This window comes from Papaver somniferum, chromosome 3 (assembly GCF_003573695.1).
Source record: "Papaver somniferum cultivar HN1 chromosome 3, ASM357369v1, whole genome shotgun sequence".
NCBI classification, from domain to species: domain Eukaryota; kingdom Viridiplantae; phylum Streptophyta; class Magnoliopsida; order Ranunculales; family Papaveraceae; genus Papaver; species Papaver somniferum.
In genome coordinates this window covers 133,795,960-133,804,999 of record NC_039360.1, presented here as the reverse complement: position 1 = coordinate 133,804,999, position 9,040 = coordinate 133,795,960, and positions in this window count along the sequence as shown.

The following is a 9,040-nucleotide window of genomic DNA, read 5'->3' as shown; positions in this document are numbered from 1 at the left end:
CCCAAAGTTTTTGTTCCGTCTTTTGATAATAATCAAGGTGAACAGGAACCAATCGATAATCCGATCTTATATTCCCGAAGAACAGACTAGATTAATCAATCACCTCACAACAATCTTAATCGTATGGTAGCGAAACAAGATGTTGCGAAATCACAAACAATGAGACGAAGATGTTTGTGATTACTTTTTATATCTTACCTATCGTAGATATCAATCTCAAGCCAATGAATATGATTGTACTCGTACGATAGAAGATGCAAGATCAAATCACACAACTATGATAAAAGTAGTATCGGTCTGGCTTCACAATCCCAATGAAGTCTTTGAGTCGTTTAACCTGGTTTTTAGAAAAAGAAAACCAAAGGTTAAAGGAGAACCGACTCTAGCATGCAAACTAGTATCACACGTAAGGTGTGGGGATTAGTTTTGCAGAGTTGCTAGATGTCCCCTTATATAGTCTTTCAAATCAGGGTTTTGCCTTGGTAACAAAGCAATCAATATCCACTGTTAGATGGAAACTTTATTCAGATTCAAGCTAATATTTCTCAGTCGTTAGATCGAAAACTTAGCTTGTTATACACAAATGAAATGCACGCTTCTAGGTTTGTTAACCGTACCCAAACGTGTACATTGTTGGTTCAACAATAGTTAACCAAAAGGCTAGCCATATGAGCATTTCATATCAACTATGTTCTTCTTCACCATAACTAGTTCAAATGACTCAATTGAACTAGTTAGAGAGTTTTTCAATTGCAAGGAAATCTTATGTAACTACACAAGACACAATTGAAGCAAAGATGATTTGATTCACTCGAATCGGTTCATGAACTTTTATAGCCACGGTTTGCAAATATCATTCCTTAGTCTTTTTAAGTTTAAGTTCAGAAATCATCTTTAGATATATAACCTTCTCAAGTTCGCACACTAGGTTCGTGGACTTAAGCAACCGGGCAGAGTTTACAAACTCCAGTAGAAAATCTCGGCAAAACACCTTCCGTCGGTTCGCGGACTGGTACTAATGCAACTAGTTTTTCAACTCCAACAGAATTTCTCGGGATGAGAAGTTCGGCAGTTCGCGGACTTGGCACTTTCCATTCTTCCGGTTCTCTTGATCAACAAAGTTCGAAGACTTTGGTTCAAGAAATATGACTTATACGTAACTGTGTTTCCACAACAATGTTTATGTCCACCATTGGTTATGTAATCTAAACTCTCATTCTAATCATTGAAACATTCTTAGAGGACGTTATATAGTTGTTACACCATTTCTCGTCAAAGCAATTTTCAAAGTGATTGAAACATATCATGACTTTCGTCACTAGGTAAAGATAAACTTGGTCGAAGCGAAAAGCTTACCAACACATATTTCGAGATATAGATAGGCGGGGTATACTCGGCCCGAAATACCAAATGTGTATAATCATAGTCTATATATATAGCATACGACTTTTTGCCTCAAAGAGTAAGAGATAGAATTGATAGACTTTTGAGTGACAGATAAGTTCAAGTCTCCACATACCTTTTTGTCGAGAAGTTCCACCGGTTCCTTGAGTAGATCTTCGTCTTGTATGATGAATCGCCATGGAGTCCTTGAACTCAACTACACTTACTATCCTAGTCCGAGACTTATCTATAATAGACTAGAAATCAAGACTTATAGTTTTGATCACTAACATTGACAAACATGCTTGAGATAGCAATGCATGCGAGTTCGACCGAGCAATGCTCTAACAGGCGCCATGACTATGAATCTTTTTCCACCTATTATTTCCCACAATCAAGACCTCAGAAACTTGCTCAACCCACCAAACCTTATCTTTTATTCTGAAGAAACCCACACACAAAGCACTCTGTGTTCCTTGTTTACTGGGCTAAAACCAAATCCATACCACGGGAGGTAATGACTAGCTATACCATCTACTTCTACTTTTTTTCTTGATGTTTCAATACAAGGTATTTCTTCTCTGGTGCTCATATTTCTTATGTGAATATAACCATAATAGCGGAAACAAATCAACCTTTTGATCGATTGTAGCATCTTCTCACTATTACTATATGAAGTAATGAATAGGAGTTCGGTTTTCGTGTCTCCAAATGAGTTATCTGACAAGAAGAAATAGGTTTTATATTGATGCCTCTTATCGTATGTTCCGTTGGTAAGTAATCGTGGATATTTTTGTGATTGATAAAGGTGTTTATCTTGCTCGATTAATTTTTTCCATTGCTTACAAACACACTTGAACCGCATAGTGGATTCATGCATAATTTGTTCAATATCTCGCATATTATGTCGTGCCTAAGAAAAAGGCTACTATTAGTGAAGGAGTCCGGAATATTATCAGCAACACCACCACTTATTTCTTTGTCCATCGTTCTTCTTTTTCTACAGGAGACAAAACCCTTGTGTATCATATTTATATAGTTAGATGGATGGCAACTTTTATAAGTTGTTACCGAACAGAACCACGAACTAGATATTACAGGGCCTACGGCCAGGTTCAACCTATTGGCTATTTTGAAGTGGCTCAATATCTTGTATTTCACAACTAGACCCAAGTCAACATACCATTTTTTTCCGGTTGTTGTTACCTATGCCAATCGTCATAAAACCAAGGATATGTTTGTCACTTGGATGTAATATCATCTAATCTAATTCATTTTTCCGAATACTGTTTTTTTTTTTCTAATTTTGTTCCAAAAAAATTAAAGCCATATCTATACACACATTGAATAGCTTGATTTCTAGTTTTATACAAACTAAATGATGCTTTCAATCTCTTCTTTTGCATTACTTTCCTCGTTTTTTTAACCTCAAACTTAATTTCAACCAATGTCCCTAAATCTAACATTTTATTCACTCACATTATAAAAAAAAAAAAAAAAATTCGTCAGATTAGTTCACCACTCATCATTATTGTAGCTTAACTTTTCGATTTTATTTTGAGAATTAACCTTTCTAGTACTCTTATCGGTGTGGAGAGACCTAGTTGATATTAGTCACCCCTTAATTAACTTTTCCAGGTTCCCTCTCCTTCTTTTGTAATTTTATATAATATTTGCTAATAAAGAACCAATAATTGTAGCCATCTTTTTTTGAAAAATTTCCTTCAAATGTGGATGGATGTGGGAAATGTGGGATAGAATTGATTACAAACGAAGTTTAGAGTTTCATCCGCCGATATTTATTAACAAATTGTAAGTTGGGTTTCTTAGTGTTTTAAAAGATTGGACCATAATCGGATCTTATGTTCATCTTAAGTATGAAAGTTTACTGTTAAGCATTCATGTGCAAGTGAATGAAGTTAACCCGCCGAGTTATTTGTATGTGAAGAATTTTTAAAAAGGAAAAAAGAAAATTTTGAAGTTGAATTTAGTTCTATATAGATCTTGGATAATTTATATGAACAATTATTTTAATATTTCATGAAGTTGAAGTTAAATCAAGTTCGACTAAATAAATGTTGTTTGTTATTTATATTATTGGTATATTTTAATTTGAGATTTTGATATTTTTTTATAAACTCATAAAATTATGATCATCATGATTAATGAATGCGGGGAGAAGGAAAAGATAATAGTTCTGGATTCTTTTATGATCATCATCATGATGATGAAATCATGATCATCATATTCATCATCATTTGTGAATGAGAAGAAATGCAGAAGATAATAGTTTTAGTGTTTTTTTTATGATCTCCATTTTTATCATGATGAAATCATGATCATCATTTTCATCATGATTTTTGAATAATGAGAAAATAAGAGAAAGAGAAGGGTAAGATTAATTTTTTTCGTTTTTATATATATAATGAGTAGTTAAATTTAGGTGAGGGTATTTTTGACTTTTAATTTACCTTAGGTTCTCCCTATGCACTTATTGGATATTGGTATCATATGAAACCCCAAAACAAAAACGGTTTAAAATTCCGATTATAGGATACAAAACAGCTCACACAAATATTGTATTACATATTTACATCATTCAACAATGCTTAAAAAGAAAAGAAAAAAATGAAACATCGATTATTAAAAGAAAAATAAATAAATAAATAATATAGATAACCTTATATTGTCATCGGAGTAATAACAATCTGTAACCTGGATGGTTCGTAAAACATCTATATCTCACGAGCCCTGCCTCTGAACGAGTTACCCACAATTTTTTAATTCGTTTTGATTCCTGAATTTGGAAATTATAAGACAAAAACTAGAACCGGATCCCAATTCCCCAAGTAAGTAATTTGAATCGATCTTAGTTTCTTCTCCATGAAAAAGACTATATAGTTCCTGGTGAAACAATTTCTGTTTGAGATCAGATTCGATTGAAATTTCAACTGAACTACTTCATCTTCAACAGTCGGTGTAATCTTCACAAGATTATGAACTAAAATTTCAAATAGCCTCTTCCCCCAATTCTCCAAATATTTACTCAATTTGGTGAAAACACTTGTTATGTTAACATCCTCAAACACAACAAGTACAACTCTCAGTTCAATTTTACCTCCATTAATTTTTGATTTTACATAAATCTCTCTCAGTTTTTCTGGAATCACCAATTCAATAATCAGCTATAGAGTTGAAATCTCCAATTCTGAGTTTTGGTATTGAAGATTCTGGATGAAATGCAAGACGTGAAAAAAAGAACCGGAAACTTGATGATGAAATATGTACACACACTTTGCCCCTTTTCTTCGGGCTTGAGTGTTTAGTGGGAGCATTAAAGAAAACAGACGTTACATATTCTTCCTCTCTCCTAATAACTTCTCCTAGATAGTTGGGCACGTTTCTTACTCGTGCATTAACTGCTCATTTAATGGGCACGTTTCACATTCCTTTTTTAACTTCCTTCTCTTTCTTTCGAGTATACTAAGGAGAGGAGAAAAATTAATTTCATTCTTCCTTGAAAATTAATTTCATTCTCTCTGTCAGTCTTCATTCTTTGTTCTTCAACCATTAAATTCTCTCTGCCCTAGTATTAATCACGTTCGTTTCTTCTTTGTTTCTGGTTTGTTGTCTTCTTTTGGGATTTTGTTTGTGGTGGTAAGGTTTCTTTGTTTCTGTTGTTTTAAGTTTGTGTGATTGTGTGATTGTAAATTTCTGCTGCTGTCGTCCCTTGTTTGTGATGAAGAACATCTTTTGATGCATGTATGCTAGTTTGCCCCTGTTCTTCTTCTCAAGTCGAGGAGGCCATTGTTTTTGTTTGATTGGACTTTTAAGTTTAGGTTTTAGGGTTTTGGGGAATTCAAGCATGTATGCTAGTTTTAGGGTTTCTGGGCTATGTTGAGATGAACTGCTAATTTTGTGGTTTTTTGATCTTTGGTGATGCCCTCGTGTTTGTTCTAACTTGTTTTTGTTGTACTCTTCGCAGCCATGTCTGACCGTCCGCGGCTTCCTTATCAACTCCGGCTTCCAGTCTACCGAGATCCCCTCCCGTAGAGAGTCTGATACATATCCACCTGGGGGAGATCTCTCTAGATTGTCTCAAATGGATCCCCGTGGTAGTAAAGTTTCGTCTTCTTCTGGGACGAAGGCCTCTCCTCCTAGGAAAGGGGATCCATCGAAGAGTCCTTCCGGGTCTCGATACGCTGCCGGTCGTGTTGCTTCTCGTCCTCGTGATGACTCTAGGTGTACGCAGACACCTCCTCGTGGTGGCGCCTTCGATATTCCTCCTCTTCGTTCTAGTGCCGTGCAGCACCCTCTGCCGCCGCCTCCAGTACTTTCTTTCAAAGGGAAGAACTCCAAAGGTGGTGTGCCGAGAGCTGAATCGTCTAAGAATCCTCCTTTGAAAAGAAAGCTTCCGAAGCTTTTGTTGGTTCGTCCGATCCCGCGGAAGAGGATGAGGCTGCCCCGGTGATACGCAGCGTTTCGGTCAGCAAGAAGAAAGTCACGTTCAAGCACATTGACCTTGAAGTTTTCAAGGAAAAGCATGAGCTTCAAGCCTTCGAGGTTCGTTTCTATGCCCCTGAGGATGATATTACTTACGAGCTCATCTCGAAGTATCAGTTTGATGAGTTTCACCTGTTGACTACGGTTGGAGCCTTCGAGGCGGGTCTTATGCTGCCGTTGTACAAGTCTGGTGATTCCTTTTATTACGATGTGCTGGCTGGTCGTGAAGGCTCTTCCACCAATACTCACAGTCGTTCCGTGTCGCAATTATCGGGGAATTATCTCCGTGCACTGAGGGAATGTTATCTGCGGAGTAAGGGGGAGACGACGATGACATGTTACGTTCCAAATCCCGCTGAGAGGGAATGGTATACTCCTGAAAACTTCAACAACTCCTTTGGGGATTATGTCAATAGTAGGAACCGTAAACCGTGGAGTGTTAGCCTTCGGAACCTCGCTGCTCCTCGGGGCGAAATTCGTCTGTTAAGTGAGGTGAGCGATGCCAAACTGAAATATGTTCCAGGCACCGAGGGGTCGAGTCAGCGGAAACTTTTTCCCGCGCGAAAGGATCAAGCGTGACCATGATTATGAGTGGCACGCCACTGTTATTGAAATTGTTGGTCCTTGGGCGTATGGTTGGATTCCCGGTCCGCGCGGTTGGCGTCCTTCTGAGTAGCAGGCCTCGTGAATCTCCTCCTGCTCGTTATGGAGATTTCTGTCCTGGCGTTTAAATTTCGAAGGCATGAACTTTCCTTATGCTCTCGACGTCGTTGAAGGAGACGAGGAGGAAGGTTCTGGTGTGCTTACCCCGAAGAGTGCCACTACTGCCAAGGTATGGTTATTGCAGATTCTGGCCGCGCCCCTCCTTTTTTGAAAATCAAACTGTGTATGAGAATAACTCTTTTTGTGGAACGTGTTTGGTTTGCAGGTGTCGAAAAGAAAAAGATTGGGCCCAAGCAGTCTTCTACCATTGTGACGGGTGAGGCTGAGGTTCATGAAGAAGTTACCAGTCCGGTGAACGAAGAGTTTGCCGAGGATGAGGAAATGTCTGATGGGGAAGAACGCACTGATACTTCCCCTCCTGATGTCGAGGAGGAAGGTTGGTGCGGGTGTGATGGTGTTGAAGGGAGAAATAATACCGCGGTGGCTGACGAAGTGTTATCGCGGACATGTCTGCTCCTGCTGGTGAGGCTGCGGAAACTCTCCCCACCATTTCTCAAGAGTTCTCTTTGACAGGATATATTCCGCAGGGGAACTCTTTGACGATGCCCTCGATTTTCCCGAAGACTTTTCTTTGCTTTCCCCCAATGATGATTGGGATGTGCTCGGGGGTTCTGGTAAGGAAGATGCTGTTCAGAATGAGGGCGCGGATGATCACAATGCGCGTGGTGATGCCGAAACTTGTGCCGATGGGGCAATGTCAGCAAAGGGGAAGTCTGTGGTTGACTCTCGTCCGAGGATTTCCCTCATTCGCTGATGTTTGAGGGTGAGGATGCCATAATGGATTGGCTCAAGAAAAAGAGTCTGTTGTTTGTCCTCATCCTGCCCCGGTGGTTGCTGGTGAGAAAGATTCCGATGCTTATACCCGTCGGATGATGGAACTATCTTCCGAGGCGCGTGTTGCTGAGATGGGGGAAAAGCTTGAGTGTTCCAGAGGCTACCCTCGTATCGGACCCTCCCTCTTCTGTTGCTGACATGATGGCCATAGCCGATGGGTACCAATATGGTTTTCCCCAGCAGCGTGTCTTGGAGGTAAGTCCTCGTACATATCTCTTCGTGACAATTGAATCCTTCGGTGTAATAATGTTTGCCGTTTGATGTGTAGATGATGAGGAGTGAGCATTGTAACCATGTGTGTATCAATTCTTTAAAGCGAAATCTTTGAAGCTGGAGGCTAAGGTCCGTCACAGAGAAAAGGCATTATCTGCGGCTGAGGTGGAGATAGAAGAACTGAAGAAAAGCCTTAAAGAGAAAGAAAGGTTGGGTGAAGCGGAGGCTGGTCTTCGTTCAGAGCTTGCCGCCGTTCGCGCTGAGTTAGAGCAAACTCGCGGCCAAGTTTCAGCTTTCACAGGTTTGGTTCTTCTTCATCTTTTATCCCTCGTAATTCCTCTCTACTACTTAGTTGTTCTGTCTGAGTCTCCCCACCCTATCTTCAGTGGGTGGCGTCCCCGAGCTGATATGGCTTCGAAACGAAAGGGCACGGCAAAAATCTCGTATCAAAGAGCTGGTCGAAAAATTAAGAGCGAAGCCAAAAAGTGGGACGCTCGAGCTGAGGGATGGCGCGCAAGGCATGTTCAGATGGTTGATATGCAGAATCTGTATAATCATGACCGTACTTTGTTCAATGGTACGCTGCTGTGGACACGTGAGAATCTGCGGGAATCCCGTGAGCGTACTTCGTTGTTGGAGTCTAGAATACATCTTCTGGAAGAGATTACAAAAGGCTCGCTCCCTTCCTTTTCCGGGAATTAAGGAGAGATTGTGTCTTACAGAGAAAGGGACGATGCCAGAGCCGAAGTTGGGGCTCTCAGCAAAGCCCTTGCTGCGTCTCGCGCTGAAATAGCCCGCCAGGCTGAGTCTGAGAGGAATCTCGAAGTATGTATGTACAGACTTAGCAAAGGGGTAACAGAGATAAACAACGAAGTCAACCACCTTCGTCACATGGATTCGATGAAGCAGGTAGAATTAGATGCCAGTCAATTTACTCTCACCAACCTTCAACTAGATTATAAGAAATTATCCGAGGATGATATCTTGATGAAGCGCGAGATGCGGTTGTTAATGAGTATGAAGAGGCTTCGGCTTGTGTCGAAGGTATAACCTATTTTCGAGTGTGATTGTGTCTTTTCTGTGCTAACTCCCTTGTGTTGTCTTTTTCAGAGCTCGAGGGACAACTCCGCGTTGCAAATGAAAAATTTGAAAAGGCTCAATCTTCCTTAGCGCAGCAGGAAGAACAGACTAATCATTTTAAGAGTTTGGCGGCATCCCGCGAGGAGGCCGTTGGTGCTGCTTCTAAAGAAGTGAATCGTCTATCTCGTTGTTATCTCAAGCCCACCAGCGGACGACAGTTATTATGCATAAGGCTCGGTGTCAATTGGCTGAGGAGACAAACAAGATGCTGGAGAAGATTGAGCTTGGCCTTAAGACCGAGCAT